Source organism: Rhinolophus hipposideros (assembly GCF_964194185.1).
Source record: "Rhinolophus hipposideros genome assembly, chromosome: 2".
Taxonomy (NCBI): Eukaryota; Metazoa; Chordata; class Mammalia; order Chiroptera; family Rhinolophidae; genus Rhinolophus; species Rhinolophus hipposideros.
In genome coordinates, this window is record NC_138048.1 from 110,127,233 (window position 1) to 110,144,172 (window position 16,940).

At 50.5% G+C, this 16,940-nt stretch overlaps 1 protein-coding gene across 22 annotated transcripts in view; it reads left to right on the forward strand.

The window, feature by feature from the left end:
* PCBP3 (poly(rC) binding protein 3) overlaps positions 1-16,940 on the forward strand; it is a 182,174-nt gene that overhangs the window by 18,323 nt on the left and 146,911 nt on the right. For 2 of the 22 annotated variants that reach the window (XM_081066098.1, XM_081066100.1), the window contains exon 1: positions 6,021-6,152. The exons of 19 other annotated variants lie outside the window; for them this stretch is intronic. The gene's annotated coding sequence lies outside the window, so the exon portion shown is untranslated. Of the gene's footprint in view, positions 1-5,917; positions 6,153-16,940 lie in introns of those variants that run through there. One more of the 22 variants, XM_081066101.1, reaches the window with a different exon arrangement.

Below are 16,940 nucleotides of genomic sequence, written 5' to 3' on the forward strand. Positions count from 1 at the left end.
GTATTTAATGATAGAGAAGTTAAAAGAAGGAAAAACCTGATCTAAACTCTTTCCTTGGGAATTATTTGACCCATTTTCTATTTCTCTTTCTCCCCCACTTGGAAATGAAGCTGTGCATTCGTGGCAGCTTTCTGGGCGGGCGTTACAAGGGCATGGCATGGTAGTCCATCTTTCTTGTTTGTAGCTTTGCTCACTCGGGGAAATCAAGCCTTTTCTGATTTCCTTCAAGAAGGAAAAATAAAACACTTCAATTTTTCAGGGAGTAAGTTGGGATATAAATAAGATAAATGAAATCGGCGAAGAAAACCATTTTGAGTCTGAGTTGCAGTGTGACGCAGAAGACTCCAGGGCACCCCTCTGGGCCCGGTGGCAGGCGGGGCCGGGGCCGCGGCGCAGGGTCCGTTCCTTGCTCTGAGTCTGTGTCTGCTTTGAAGAAAGGAGGGTATGAGAGCACTGTATTTCCTTTCAGGATATGGGCCTGTATTTCTCTTGGGGCCATTGTGGAAGCGAAATGAGGTGATAGATACGCAAACACGCTCAGTGGTAAAGCTCTCTGGTAGATAAGGCATTATTATTTCATCCTGAAGTGCTCGTGGGGATTAATAATTTATGTAGCACACTAACTTCATCCTTTGAGGCCAGTGCTCCTACTGTACAGTGCCGAAGCCAGCACTGGGGACTTCCAGCCTCACAGGGAAGGGGCCAGTGAGCACGTCCCTCTGCGAGTGTTACTGAGCCGGGGGCTTTTTCCGTGTTCTGAGCTATGTTCATAATTACCCTCCAAGCACATAGGAAACAGTCCGGGGTGGCAGCCCTTCGTAGGGTGCAGGTGACAGTCACCTGCACTGTGACAATGAGTAATCAATCGCCTGTAAGACTTTGTGTGCCAGCCTGGCAGTTGGAGTTTTCTTGGAATTTTAAACACGGGAGATTCTGTAATAGAACCATGTTTCTTACTAAGGTCTTCCAGAACCTTTTTTGATCGAACTGTTGCGTGAATTTTCTAGACTTGATGAATTACCTCCTTAATTAAATAGCTAACAATGATGCAGATTGTTTACATACTGAGAAATTGTTCATCTTAAGATACTTTTCTAGGTCTATTTAGGAGGTGGACAGTTTTGGTTTAATGGTCAGAGTCGTGTGTTATCCGTGTGAGTAGCATGGAGGTGATACTGAGAGAAGGTGGAATAGCTGCTCTTGTCTCAGGGCATAGGGATGACTCGTGCGCCACTGGCCCCTGCAGGGCCGTGTGACTCTCACTTTGGCTGCCTCTCTTCTCCGTCCTGCGGCTCCTGAAGCTGGGCTCCAGCCCCCACCTGGCACCTCACGCCCTCTGGCACACTTGGGACCCAGGAGCCTTTGGTTTTGGACACACAGAACCAGTCATTTCTGTTTCCCTTGCTCTGGGCACTACGACATCTCATGGGCACAGCTCCTGGGCCGACAGGGGTGCCATGGAACCAGTGCAGTGTCCCCACTGCCTGGCATTCTGCAACAAGGTCCCAAGAGACTCTCCCCTCTGCAGACCAGAGCCTGGCTGAGGCGGGGCCCTGTGCTCTCCTGGACTAGCTGAGGGTGGCCTAGCTTCAGGCCTCCGTCCCCTCGGGCCCAGCAGTAAACGCACGAAGCAGCAGGCACGAAGCAGCAGGCTGTGGGGTCAGTACGGTGAGTGTGCACCGTGCTGCGTCACTGCTCTGCCTCTTGCTGGGGCCTGTCTGCCGCTGACAGGTCTTGTTCGGGCCGGCGTGCCCCACAGACAGGCCCGGCGTAGCTGGTCCACCAGGGGGCCCGCGGGTGAGGCCCCAGCGCTAGGACCTGCAGTGCCCGTTCGGCCAAGGACCAGACTGGAATGTGGAGCTCGAAGGAGTCACAGTTCCTGCGCCAGAGGGAGGACCAGCTGACACGTGGTCACAGGGCTCTCAGTTACGGGCCGGTAGTGGTCGAGCTCAGGCGAGGCCGGCACACGTGTTGCTTCTCAGCTCTCACCCCCGGTACACCCTGGGCGCTGGTCTGCGGGCCTTCAGAGGCCCGAAGCCTTTGCAGGGCTTGGGGAAATCACAGTATTTCCATGATGCTCCTGAGGCATCCCTTTTTCCTGGGTTGGCGTTTGAGCTGATGATGCAAAGGCGAGTGGGTGGCAGCACTGCCGACCCCTCCCTCCTGTTGTCTTGGTGGCCTTCACCGCCACCCTGTCGCCTACGAAAGCCAACATCATTTAACAATGTCCTGGAGGAGGCAATAAGAATAATTAGCTCTGTTAAATTTTGACCCTTGAATGCATGTCTTTTTAATATTCTGAGAGACAGAATTGGAAGTTCGCATCCTGCACGTCTGCGGGTGGAGTTGCAACAGTGTTTTGAGGAAGCGCACTTGTGCTTTTTTGGGATTCGGAGCTGAACTCGCTCCTCTTCTCATAAAACACTACTCTTACTTCAAAGAGTAACTGACTGGCAAGCCATGGTTATTCGGACTCGTGGTTTCGGCAGGCAACGTCTGAAAATTGAACTAAGTGAGCTGTCACTTCAAAGGAAATAATTGCCTATATTTGTTTCAACTGACAAAATTTGAATTTTTAGTCAAAACTTAGACTTTTGGAAAACTCGTACCTGCCATGGTGAGCTTGACAGCTTCCCAATACTTAGATGTTTTGGATGCTCTCAGGTGATATTAACAAACACGAGCTTTTGACATCGTACACTGAAATGTAACATTTGGGAGAGCCGCATAACTCAGTGAACCACTGCTTTCCAGGTGAAATGCATGATGTTACAACAATCGTGATGAGCAAAATACCTGTTCAAGTGCAAGCCTGACAGGTGATGGGTTTGAATGTGATACAGCCGTCCACGTTCACCAGGAGGGCTCCGGATCCCACGTTGCGCTTACCCTTCAAGAAATGACCGCTTGTCGGGTTTGATGTCTGCGTTTCTCAGAGGAGGATATCCACAATGATCTGATAACCCTACTAAAACGCTCCCCCTGTCTCCAGCCACGTGTCCGTGTGAGGGTGGGTTTCCTAAACATACTTTCACCAAAACAACAATCACAGACTGAATACAGAAACAGACGTAAGAGTCCAGCTGTTGCGCAGTAATCCTGACATTAAAGAGTTCCAGACGTTCTTCTCACTAACTTATTTTTATTTTGGAAAATATGGTTATTTTTATAAAAGTGTTGTTTTTGTTATTATGTCATGGGTTTATTATTCATTGTAAACAAATTACTGAATAATTATGAAATATCTATGTTAATTTCAAGTATTGTCAATCTTAATAGATAGAACCCACTTAAGAATAATTTAAGGAAATGAAAGGGGTCCTGAGTTGAAAAGTTTGAGGACTGCTGGTCTAGTGTCACATGATACTGTGGTGCTTGAGTGGAAACACAGGTGGTTTTCGTGAAGAACCTTGGAAAACCGATTTGGTGAGCTGTCACCAAACACTGAGTCAGAGAGAAGACTGAGTTATCTGTTTTTAGGTGAATGCTAACAGGAAAGTAGGTTCAACGGAAAGACTGACATTGGAAGGAAATTGCCTGAGGGATTTATTTCAACTTCAGTATTGTAAATAAGTTTAGAAATTGATGTCAGAATTTGACATCGGCTCAAAAGCCCTGCAGGTGGTTCTGCTGTGTGAGGAGCTTGACCCCGACCGCTGTGTTACTGGCAGCGTCTGTCAGCATCACTAGTGGGGTGTAGACCTCTGAGCTGAACGTCAAGTCGGAGAGCGGAGGTGCTGCAGATGGCTTTACTGTCCTAAGGGATTGTTTCCAGTAGTTTCTGAGGGAGAGAAGGCTGGTAGGACAAGCCCACGACTGAAAAGCTGCCTAGGAAGATACAGTGCGCCCTCCTTATCTGCGGGTTCTGCAGCAGCGGATTCAGCCATCCGTGGATCGGAAGTGTTTAAAAAGTCATGCTGCTGTTGCCGTGCGCTGTGATCAGACCCACGATGCTGCGTCAGTACTGAACAGGTACAGACTTTTTTCCTGTCGTTATGCCCTAAACAACCCAGTGCAACGACTGCTGACACAGCGTTTATCGCGTATCAGGTGTCATCAGTACCCTGGAGGTGATTTCAAGTACCCGGGAGGGTGTGTGTGGGTTACCTGCCAGCAGCTCCCCGTTTAATAGAAGGACATGAGTGTCTGTGGACATTGGTCCCCTCGGCGAGCCCTGGAGCCCGTGCCCCGCAGATACTGAAGGACGACTGTAACACAGGAGGCCGAAAGTTGTGGCTGACCTGGGGGCAGAGGAGGAGGGCATGAGCCTGGCTGGTCCAGAGCCCCGGCAGCTCAGACCCCTGGGCAGGGTGTCACTCATGCTGCTGTTCGGAAGCAGAGCATGTTGGCTGGCTCAGTCGAGCTTACTGGGGGCCAGTGGGGGAACAAAGGTGAAGAAGGGTGTCTCTCAGACCAGCGAGGCCTCTGTCGCTGGACTTGGCGTGCGCAGAGCAGGGACACAAGCCACCTGTATGCAGAGGGAGCACCCTGTGCTGGCCCTGCTTGACCTCAGCGCCTCTCCCTGGGCAGGACTGTGGGCTGGTGGCCGTGCTCTGCGTGGAAGGGACAGTGAAAAGGGCTGGTGGCCGTGCTCTGCGTGGAAGGGACAGTGAAATGGGCTGGTGGCCGTGCTCTGCGTGGAAGGGACAGTGAAAAGGGCTGGTGGCCGTGCTCTGTGTGGAAGGGACAGTGAAGCGGGCTGGTGGCCGTGCTCTGCGTGGAATGGACCTTGCAGTTGCTTCTGAGGGCAGGCAGGTACACGCAGGCTGATAGCTGCAGATCCCTTCAGTTCCCCGGTCGTCCTGAGGAAACAGGTTAAACGTCAGGTGGGTTTAGAACTCATTACCTGTAATGTGTTAACCGTGATTGAACCTTTACAAAAAGCCAGGAACGGCAGCCCTTAGGGCATCGTTGCCCTTGGAATATTAGTGATCTCAGTGTCTCCTGCCTAGGATCACAAGCGCCTGCAGGGGCCACACTGCTGCTGTCTGCGTGGGTCTTGCTCCTGTTCCTTGCGGGTAGAAAGGAAGTCAGAAACGTGCTTCTTTCCCGTTTTGACAAGCTGCACGTGCCTGTGTCTCTCTGGAAACTGGGTGCCAGTGAGGGCGCTGTTAGTGACCAGCAGGAAGAGGTGTGGGTGGTTGAGACCTGGCCGGACGGAGGGGAGGGCGGGCAGAGGGAACGTGGGCTTACCTGTAAGTGCCATCGTCACCTCTTGCTGGTTAAGTTACTCACAGCAGTCTCCAGAAGGAAAGAATAATGGAAATGTGGGAAATGATGTGGGCTTGTTAGCCCTCGGTGAGTTGGGAGCATGCCTGCCTGGGGGCTGATTTTCTGACGCCCTCAGAGGGGTGCAGTAGGTGGTTTGGGCCAGTGTGGGTACCCTCTGACACCTCCGTTTCCTTCATGTTTGGATATTGTCCTCGGTTTGTGGCCCGTATTTGAATTGTGCCATACGGTGCAGAGCTGTGGCACATGACGGTAACAACAAGCTAGCAGGTCTTTTAATAGCACAGCTCCCAGAAACAGAATCACCTGTTTCATAGCCTGATGGTGCCGACAATTGCTCCGGAGGATTCTGAATGGCTGGTAGGACACTGGACAGGCACTGAAGTGCTCCTCACCCCCCGCCGTGAGGCATGACTGGCTGAGAACACAGCCCCACTTCAGAACCGCTGCTGGGACTGGGCCGGAATCATCCGTCACCACACATTAAACTCAGGTTGCATCAGAATGAAGGATGGCCACGCCAGAATCTTCTCCTTGATTCTGGGAAACTTAGTCATTTGTTCTCTGAGTCAGCTTCACGGCGGGTAATGTCACATCACATTCTTTTGGGGCTGGGCCAGGAACCAGCATGCTTGCCAGCTCTTCGCGATGAGCTCATCAGCCTCTCGGCTCCCACATTCCTGGCCAGGAGCTGCCCTGAAATTAATGCTGTCACTGCAGCAGCCCTGAGCCCTCACCAAGATTGCTCTTTCTTTTCCTGTGTCTGTCATGTGCTGGCCCTTGCTGTCACCAGGCGAAGCCTAAACCTTCTCCTTCAGGAAGCCTTCCCAGGCTGAGGCTCTGAGATGTGATGCTAGGAATTCAACCCAACCCACTGTTGCCTGAAAAGCCTTGTCCCGGGACTGCTGAGGATGTAAACACAGGTGAGCGACGGCCCTGCCCACAGGGAGCAGGTAGCTCCCAGGGCAGGGGACAAGGCAGGAACACCTTAAAGTGTGTGCAGCGGGCATCAGAAGAGCAGAGGGAGGGCGCGGAGCTCCGCAGAGGGAGAGAGGAGGCCCGGAGAGGACGGGCGTTCAGCTTGCCCTTGGATTCTGTGCAGTAGGGCTGGCACGGAGTAAGTGTGTCTGAAAAATGCGATTGACTAGGTTTTCCATCACCAACAAGGATGTGCTCGGGGAAAAGAAAGGGTTGCAGCTCAGTGCGTGCAGACGTGGCAAGCACACTGGCCAGGATGGAGGGGTATTGATGGAAGAGGAAAGGCAGTTAGAACCACAGAGCTCGATTCCGCGCAGAGTTCTTCCTGTAGCGCTGTCCCCGTTACCCAGAGGCGGGACTCGCCTAAGTCTCGCTCCCCCCACAGACCCTCTGACCAACTGTTTGCTCCGGTCTGGCCACTCTGTATCGCTGTGTGATGGGAATGGCTGTGGTCCTTTGTTTGCTAAGTAGTCAAATAGAAAAAAGGTCATCTCCACATCTCCCAGATGAGGCGACAGGCTCAGATGCTTGGGAGGCAATGTGGGGAGGGCAGCCAGGCGACGTGGGTCCCTGCTGGTGGGTACACGATGTCTGAGCCTGGTGACGTCCACTCTGCCTCCTGCGGCCACAGGACGGAGGAAACAGCTCTGGCTTTCATGGAAATCAGTAGTACACGTCTGATTAACAACGAGGCATGGCTGCATTTCTGTCTGACGAGGAAGCCACTGCAAGTAGGGCTTTTTAGAGTGTTCAGTGTGACAAAGGGAAAAAGTTAAAAAAATCAATAGGGTGTTTTCAACGAGTTTGTGCCAGAGCAGGAGTTCAAAGAGACGTTGAGAGGAGTTTGGATTTATAGCTGTGGGACTGTGACGGGCCTTAACCAAGACAGGCCTGGGAGGGCGTGGGAGGAGCCCTCCGTCTGAGGGGGTTACCCCCGTGAGTGCAGCAGCCCTGCCCTTGAACTTCCGCTTCCCGGGAAAGGGCTTCAGGCCTGGCCCACCACAGCGGTCCTGGCAGGATTACGGCCCTTCCCCTTCCGGCTTTGTTTACAGCCCACGTGGCTGGTCCTGTCCCAGCGCTCACCTGTAGCCCCAGGTGCCTGCTGCTCCAGCTGTTCTCCTCACATGGGCACTTGGGACATTTCCAGCTCGGGGCTCCTCAGATGAAGCTGCTCTGACTTTGGACCCTGATGTCCTTTGGCTGACGTGTACACACATTTCTCCGTATATCCAGGGAGGAATGGCGTCACAGGCCTGGTGTGTACTTGCTTTAAGCACATAATTGCCAGACAGTTTTTAACGTGGTTGACCCAGTTTGCAAATTACCCCGCAAATGCACGAGAATTGAGTTTCGAGAATTGAGTTTCTCTTAGTGTCTCCAGCACTTGCTGGTTTCTGTCTTTTTCACGTTTGCCTTTCTGGAGGTTGTGTGTTTTTAATGTGCATTTTACTGAGAATGTGTGTTTTTTTCCACACCAGCAAGCAATTCACTGACACCGGTAGGATCTTGGTTCTGACGCCAGCTTCCTGGGGTGAGCTTCAGACCCAGATCCCACAGGCTAAGGGTTCAGTCCCACAAGACTGCCCCCCCCCTTCAGATGCCAACCGCAAGTCCAGGTGGTCCCTGTGCTTCTGACATACTGCCTATAAATTGGATGGTCCCAGAGCCCCCCTCTTTGGGTTCAGTTAGTTTGCTGGAGTGGCTCACAGAACTCAGAGAAACATTTACGTACATTTACCAGTTTATTAGAGAGGAGAACATACAGGACATTGATGAACAGCCAGATGGAAGAGGTGCACAGGGCAAGGGGTGGGGGAAGGGGTGGGGGAAGGGGTGGGGAGCTTCCGTGTGCTCTGGGTGCACCAGTCCCCCTGAATCTCCAAGTGTTCACCCACGTGGAAGCCCCACAAAGCTGGTCCCTTTGGGTTGTGAGGGGGGCTGCATTACCTAGGCATGATTGATTACATCATTGGCTATTGGTGATTGAACTCAAACTCCACCCCTTCCCCTCCCCAGAGGTCTGGGGGTGGGGCTAAAGGTCCAACCCTCTAATCACAGGGGTGATTCGCCCTACCCTGAGGTCACCTAGCACCTTTCCCAAGTCACATCAGGAAATCCCAAGGCTTTTAGGATCCCTGTGCCTGGAAAAGGCAGTGTCTTGAGGTTTACTTCAAGTATACAAATCTTGGACATACTTGGTTAAATTTATCCCCTCAAATGTTTCATGTTTTTTGATACTGTTATAAATAGTAGTTTTAAAAGATTTTTCAATACTTACCTGGCAGGGGAGATACCCTGATCACCAAGGTAGTTTTCCCAGGGCGAGGCTTGTCCATTGTACTCCGGATGCGCCGACCCCTGCGATTTCCCCAAATGTGGGAAACTCGACTGCATAATTTGTGGTGGTGGGGGACTGCGCGCGCGCTCTCCCCTATCAATTAAAAAAAAAGATTTTTTAGCTAGTGTAATTTGTTTTTGTATATTGAACTTATATCCTCAATTTAGCTGATGTCATTTATTAGTTTTAATAACCTTTGCCCCATGACCTTGTCATATGCAAATATAGTTTTACTCACTCCTTTCTAATATGTGTGCCTTTTAAAATTTTTTTCACCTTATTGTCTAGAACCTCTAGAATACTAGTGAGTAGAAGTGGTGAGACTGAGTCTTCTTGCCGTTCTTTATCTTGTGGGCAAGACATTCAGTCATCCACCATTAATTGTATGTTAACTGTAGATTTTTCATAGATCCCTTTATCAGCTTGAGGAAATTCCCTTCTTTTTCTTGTTTCCTAATTTTTTTTTTTAAATCATGAATATGTACTGAATTTTGTCAAGTGCTTTTCTTGTATTTATTGAGACAACCATAGGTTATTTTTCCTTTGTTTTGTTAATTTTTTGAACTGCATTTATTGATTTGAATGTGAAACCAATCTTGCACTCCCCAGGCTGAACTCTGCTTGGTCCTGATGGATGTTTTTACCTATTTACCTGTCTATCCATCTATCTGTCTGCCTGCCTACCTAGTATCTACCTATCTTCTATCTTCCTGACTTTGAGTTCCTGATACTTTTGAAAGGACTGTTATTTATATCTAGGATCATGAGGGAAGTTATTCAGTCATTTTCTCCTTGTACCTTTGATTTGGTTTTGTGATGGAATAAAGCTGGTTGCACTAAATGTACTGGGCAGTGTTCCCTCCTCTAGTTTCTGAAAGAATTTGTGTCAGATTGCATTATATTTTTCTTAAATTTTTTATAGAATTTATCCAGCCCCTAAGTTTTCTTTATGGGAAGATTTTAAATTAAGAATTTAGCTTTTTAACACTTTTCAGATTTTTGTGTTCTGAATTTTACACAGTGAAATTTGTGTTTTGTGAGGTATTGATTTTTTCTTGTTATCAAGTTTAGTGACATAAGGTTTTTCTTTACATTGATCGTTACCCTTATCATTATTGTGTGATTTATAATGATGCCTTTTTTTTTTACTATGGAGATTTGTAACTTATATTTTTTCTCTTTTCTTGATCAATCTAGCTAGCCGTTAATCAATTTTATTGACTTTTCAAATATATATAGATTTTACTTTCAATCTATAGATTTTCTCTCTTTCTCTCTTTTTTTGGTCCTTTCTTTTTACCGATTTTCATTCTTTATTGTTTTCCTTCTACTTATTTTGGATATACTTTGCTGGTCTTTTTCTAGCTCCTTAAGGTAAAAGCGGATTGATTTTGTTTTTGTTTTTTCATTATTGATATTAGCATTTAGACCTATAAATTTCCCTCTAAGGGTTTATAGCTTTATGCCACATATATTTAAATCTTTTTTTTTGAAATAATTACAAACCCATCAGGAGTTGCAAAAATGTAGAAAATCCCAAGGAATCTACAAAAAAAACCCCACCAAAACTGGAATTAATAAGTGAGTTTAGCAAAGTTGCACAATTCAAAATAAACACAAAAATTAGTTTGATTTTTGCAGATTAAAAATACCATACAATCCCCCCAAAATAAACACAAAAGCATGTAGGTGTAAATCTAACAAAATATTTATAGGACTTTTATGCTGAAAACTACAAAATCCTGATGAGAGAAATCAAAGTAGACCTAAATAAGTGGAAAGACGTACCATGTTCAGGGATTAGAAAATTCAACATAGTAAAAATGTCGCTTCTCCCCAAATTATTATATCAGGTTAATGCAATTTCTGTTAAAATCACAGCAAAAACTTTTATAGGCATAGACAAGCCGATTCTAAAATAAATGTGGAAAACAAAGGAACCAGAATAGCTAAAACAATTTTGAAAGTGAAGAATAAAGGGAGAGGAATCAGTGCACCTAATTTCAAGATTTTATATCCACAGTAATAAGACTGTGGTATTGTCAGAAGGGTAGACACAGTGGAGGGAACAGTGTGGGAACCTAGTATAGAAAGTAGTGTGGGGATTCGCAGCAATATGCCCACATGATTTTTGAGAAATTATCTTCTCAAATGATTTTGAGAATTGCAAAAGCAATTCAGTGGTGGAAAGTTAGCCTTTCTAGCAAATGGTCCTGGAGTAGTCAAACATTCATAGGCAAGAAATGGACCTTAATCTGCCTTGCACCTGATACAAAAATTAACTGAAAGTGATGACAAATTCAAATCTACTAGAGAGAATAAATGTTTCAGGGCAAAGACTGGACAAAGTTCTCAGACTTTACACCAAACAACAACGTAAGAGGAAAACTAATAATTTGGACTTCATCATTATTAGAAACTTTTTCTCAAGAACCCGTTAAGACGATGAAAAGAAAAGCTACAGGCTGGGAGAAATAATTTGCAAATCACTTGTCTAAGAAAATACTGGTAATGAAAATACACAAAGAACCATCAAAACTAACCCCCCACCACACACACACACAAAAAAACAAACAAACAAAAATATACCGAGCGGCCAGATAGCTCAGCTTGTTAGAGCACGAGTTCTCAACAAGGTTGCCGGTTCAACTCCCGCATGGGATGGTGGGCTGTGCCCCCTGCAACTAAGATTGAATACGGCGACTGGACTTGGAGCTGAGCTGCGCCCTCCACAACTAGATTGAAGGACACCGACTTGGAGCTGATGGGTCCTGGAGAAACACTGTTCCCCAGTATTCCCCAATTAAATGTATTTAAAAAACAAAACAAAACAGTTCAACTGGAAACTGCACAAAGACACGAAGAGACATTTCATTGAAGAGAAGCTACAGGTGGTGGATAAATTCATGAAAAGGTACTCAGCATCATTGCCACTTAGGGAATGCCAATGAAAACCACAATGAGATGGCACTACACACATGGCAGTATCGCTGTGACGAAAAACTAGTGACACCAGCAAAGGCTGGCAGGGTGCACGGGCGGGCTATCACACGTAGGGGATGCAAAATGCAGTGGCCACTCTGGAACCGGCTTGCCAGATTCTTATAGAATTGGACTTGTAGCTACCACACAACCCAGCAATGTGACCTGGGTATTCATCGCGGAGAAATGAAAACTGTTCACACAAACGCTATTCAGGATGTTCATTGGGGGTTTATATGAAACAGCCCCAAACTGGGAATAGTTCAGATGCTCCTCAGTGGCTGGACAGCTGGACTGTGGCCCCCCATGGCATGGGACACTGCGTGGTGACACGAAGGAACACACTACTAACACACGCAGCGACAGACTCGGGTCAGGCTCCGGGGAATCAGCCGGGTGACAAAAACCAGTCCCCGAAGGCTACACATGGGGTGGCCATCATGTGACATTGTTGAAACGAGGAAATGGCAGGAACAGAGGACAGGTGAGTGGTTGCTGGGCTTAAGGGGGGTGGTTGTGGTGGAGGGAGAGACCCACGGGTCCTTGTCGGGTGGAAGGAGATCCCTGTGCTCAGTGTCTGGTGGGGTAACATGCTGTACATTTGCAAGATGCCGCCATCGGGGAAACGTGGGAGATCGCGGTCTTTCCACAGCTGTGTGTGTCTACAGTTATCTCCAAATCAAAAGTTTACTTAAAAATAGGCTGATCAGCCATCCTTCCGTCCAGAAACGTTCAGGGTCTCCCTTTGTCCCTCCTACTTTCAGGCTACGAGCTGCACTCGACTCACCTCCTGCCACTCGCCCTGGCTGACTTTTAACCACATCGTCATCCTAGCTCTTCCTCTAACACCGAGCACATCTTCCACACTGCACCTCATTTCACTGCCCCTTTTAGTTTGGTTTCCAGAAAACTCAGATTTTGAGACCGACAGTTTTTAATTCCAATTGATGGGCACCCACCAGTGGCAGGCCCATTCTAGCCGCTTGGGTGATGTCAGTGGATAGAGCAGGTAGAGACCTGGCAGGCGGGGGGCCTTCCAGCCTGTTGGGGAGACAGGCAGCATGAGCAGGAAGTGTGGTAAAGGAGCAGCTTGTGATGGCGGGTGTGCAGGGTAGGCAGGCTGCCCTCATTGAGCAGGTGCCATCTGAGGACAGACGTGGAGCCGGTGAGGGCGTTAGATGCCTGGCTGCCTGGGGAGGACCGCGGGGGGGCGGGTACAGTAGGGGGGTGCTGGTGCAGTGGAGCCTCCTGGAGGTGATGGCGGCTGGGCCCGGGGCAAATGGGCAGGGATGGGGTGAGCTTGTCTTGGGCTTCGTAGGCTGGGGGAGAATTTGACTTTTACTCTGCAGGAAGCAGGGAGCCATTGCAGGGTTTTGAGCAGAACAGTGACATGAGTGGACTTAGGCTGTCACAGGACGACCCTGCCTGCTCTCTGGGGTCAAGGATAGAAGGAGGAGCCTGTTAGGCGGTCATCCCGTTAACCTGGAAAGCTTGGTGGGCTGTGCGTGGCTGGGCGCACTCAGGAACATAGACGTGGGTCGGGGGAAGCAGAGTCATCGCGGGTGACACCTGGCCTGGCGGCCTGGATGGTGGCATGTGGTGTGCAGGGGTGGGATGGGGAAGCCCTCAGCGCCCAGCATGGGTGTCACCCTGGAGGCAGGAGCAGGTGCCTGCGCTTGAATTGGGATGGCGAGCGAGGACTAGGACATGGAGATGGAGGTTCTGGACGCTGTGCATTGAGGGGGTGGGCAGGGCTTCTGAAAGGGGTACAGACACCCGAAGACTCAGCACTGAGGCTGGGCCCTCCCATGTCGAGGGGCCAAGAGAAGACACGCTTCCATAGGAGCGAGTGAGAAGGGCAGCGGTCAGGCTGTGGGGAGGGAAGGGAGTGTTGAGCAGGGTGAGGAGGGGCTTGTGGCTGGGGGAGGGGCAGGCAGAGCCGTCCTGGAGTAAGAGGAGGAGGCAGCCATGATTGTTCACTTGTCCACACTGCAAAACAAAGTGTGGGCACGTGGTGGGGGTTGGCAGCGGAAGCGGGACCAAGAGCAGGAGCTCTTAAAATGCAGGACGTACTGGCTGTATGTGCTGTGCTCAGCCAGCTTGCTGCGAGCCCGGGGCGGCAGTGACTTCTCTGCCCGCACTTCCTCCGACACAGGCGCCCAGAGGGGCTGGGGGGAGAGCTGTCTGCAGCCAACGAGGTAATCGGATACGGGGAGAAGGTAGACATGGAGACATAAAACACTGTCTAAATGAAGGGCAATCGTATTTAAAGTAATTTGAAGATTGACAGGAAATTCATAAAGGGAATATGGACTTCCATCTACCACCGCGGGAGATGGCCTGTCCACAGCGTCCTGACCTCTGGAAGAGCAGACGTGGCTGCTGGCAGAGTGCCAAAACATGGAAATGCGAAATGCAATTGAATAATCTCTCCTAAATCAATTCTGTGAGCCAGCTGACCCAGGGGGGATGAGATGCGGGGCAGGCCCGACGCGGAGGGCTCCTGTTTGCTGCGTGTGTCATGACAGTTGATTGGGGGACAACCACATGCTGCTTCCCTTGGTTTCTGGGGGCCTGTGTGGTGCTCTTCAGCCAGCCTCCGCCAGGCCGTGTTAGGTAAACGTCTCTGGTTTTGGCTGGAGGGGGCTGTGGCAGGCCCAGCAGGAAGGTCCCTGCCGACCCCCCGTTGGTACCTGGGGCTGCCATCTGCGCAGCCTGGGTCTACACTTTGCGTCCCAAGTGTGAATCATTCCTGTGTCTTCATCCCTCCCAGTACCAGCCAGTGCTGTGACTGACCGCGAGCCCAGCACGGACATTGCCTGAGTCCCACGAATGTCAACTCAGGGCTCACTTTTGCTCGGCAAGGTTCTCTGTGGGAATCTTGGACTTTGCACTGGCACAGCAGGACGCATCTTGGGGGTACGGGGGTAAGGGACCACCAGGGCCTCACCACCCACGTGCCCACGGAGACTTGTCCTGAGCTCCCCCTGCTGGCCCGTCCCCTCGTGCATGCGGAGACAGGAGCCTGTCCTGCGCCTGAGGGAGCTCGGCACTTGGTGGCTTTGCTTTTTCCTGAGATTCCTAGGATGACTGAGCATGTTTCCCCTGGCTGCAACTTTTCAAGGCATTTCAGGTCTTTTTTGGCTGTGAGGTTGGCAGAGGAAATGCCCGCCAGTGTGGACCTACGCTGGTGACATCTGGGCACGTATGGTGCCACAAGTCAGGCGTCTGAACGTGTTTTCTGTAAAGGTCCACACAGTACATATTTTAGGTATGTGAGCACACATGACCTCTCTTATCTATATATATTTTTTCTCAACCCTTTAAAATCACAGAAACCGTTCTTAGCTCACAGACCTATGAAAACCACTGTTGTGCCCTGAGCCCTGCACTAGTCCGGGAGGCAGGAGTGAAATGTTGGCCGGACTGTAGGTTCAGCAGTTTGATCCACTTAGAGGTGGGAGAGGACAGAGGGCGTCTAGTGTTGGGACGGACTCGCTTTTGTGCGCGTGCGTTTATGTAGTGTGAGCGCCAGCCGGTCTTGGAAAGGACCTTCGTCTTCTTAGACTTCCACCACTCAGGACCCCTAGTCGCCAAGCGGTCCCTTGCGCCATCACTTAGCAGTGCTGTGGTTTAGAAAATACCCCCGTAGCTGCAGATGCCGGTGGTGATGAGCCCCGGACCCTGTAGCCCCTTCTCCTGGAGCCGCGCTACTCCACCCCAACTGCACTTGAGAGTCACCTGGGGCTTTTGGCGAGCAGCTGCGCCAGGTCCCCAGTCTGCAGTCCAGGGGGCAGGCTGACCCTCTGTGCTCTGCTGCCTGGGTTCCAGGTGGGCTGCTTTCTGGCAGCCAGAGCCCAGCTCAGTGGCGTGTGGTAGAGGGCCTTACTGCCACTGGTGCACTCTGCCTTTCCCTCCCCACGCCCACTGGCTCCCGCCCCTCCGCCCCCCATGCAGGAAATGCTCCAGGATGAGGAAAGATTTGGGCTTAATCAGCAAGAGCTGGTTCAGTTAACACAGGTCCCGGATGGCAAGAGAGCCCTTTCATCCGCTTAGATGGAGGCCCAAACCGGCTGAGGGAGGTGGCGCGGGGCCACGGGGCGAGGGCTGAGCTCGCCAGCTTTCCGGGCATGTCAGGAAACGGCAGTGGCTTCCTCTTCTCCTCCTTATTCAGTGAGACTATTCCAGTTCCTGGTGGCTCTTACATCTAGGAACTGGGTATTTGCTTCTGTAAAAAGTCAATAGTTATCTCTGCTGACTTTGATCAAACAGTACGAAGTGCTTAGAAGGAGGTTGGTGAGAAGATGGCAGGGAGCCTCATGGTTCTGAGGCTTGTCAGCACACTTATTTTTTCTTTTTACAACTCTTATTTCCAGGCCCTCGGAGCCAGTCTCTGTTTACTCTTCATACTGACTGAGTGTGCACACACGTTATTAATAGCAGGATTGGGGAGGAAAGAATGCTTTCTAGTCTGGAGTCGTCCCTAACAGAAACCTTGCAATTGAAATATGTTTGGTCTCTAGGGATCGAGACCCGTGCTTCTCCAGCTTTAGTGTGCACGTGAATTACTGGGACTCTAAAACTGCAGCTTCTGACCCAGGAGTGACGCCAGGGACTCTGCATCTCCAGTGAGCATTCCGGCCCTGTTTTGAGAGTCTGTGGGCCATGGCACACGGTCCACCTCCGAGGCATTATCAGGCTGATCCTAGAGGGCAGTTGGACCGTACAGGTTGTATTATTAGGAGCATGGCATACAGATGGTGGAGGTGACAGTTCTCCTCAGTGTGCTGCATACTTGTTGTTAGGCTCCTGGGGAGGGAGTCAGAGAGTGGGGCTGTCGCTGGCATGTGCAGACAGGTCTCCAGTGTCAGGAGCGGGGCGCTGATCCACCTGCCCGGCCACGGTGCTGAGTACTCACTCACCTGTGCTGCCCTGTGACTGCTCATGCAGCCCCGGGAAGCAGGTGGCTCACACGCGAGGAGGACACTGAGGTTTAGAAGAGTCACAAGGTCGTTCCAGTGGTAATTGTGCCTCGACCCAGCTCAGACTTTTCTGACTGCCGTGCAGGATCAAGGAAGGCCAGTCCCAGTCGGGAAAGGCTGTGCCCGGGAGGAGGCGCCGGCAGTGCCCTGCCCTCCTAACCCCCTTCCCGATCCCCCCGGTGCTACGAGTGCGTGCTGTTGGAAAGGCTCAGATTTGGAAGAAAGATTGGACTGGTTCTGTGTGACAGCAGACACTCAGGATCGCAGTGTCACGTGAGGGAGGGCATTGGGTTACCCTGAGGTGGGGCAAGCGGGGATGGGGCTCAGGCTGCGGCAGTGTTCCACGAGGCCGGGACCACCTTGTGGGAGGAGGGGGCAGAGGGAGGCTGGCCGACAGGAGTCCCCAGGCCTGGGCAGTTAGGTTAGATGAC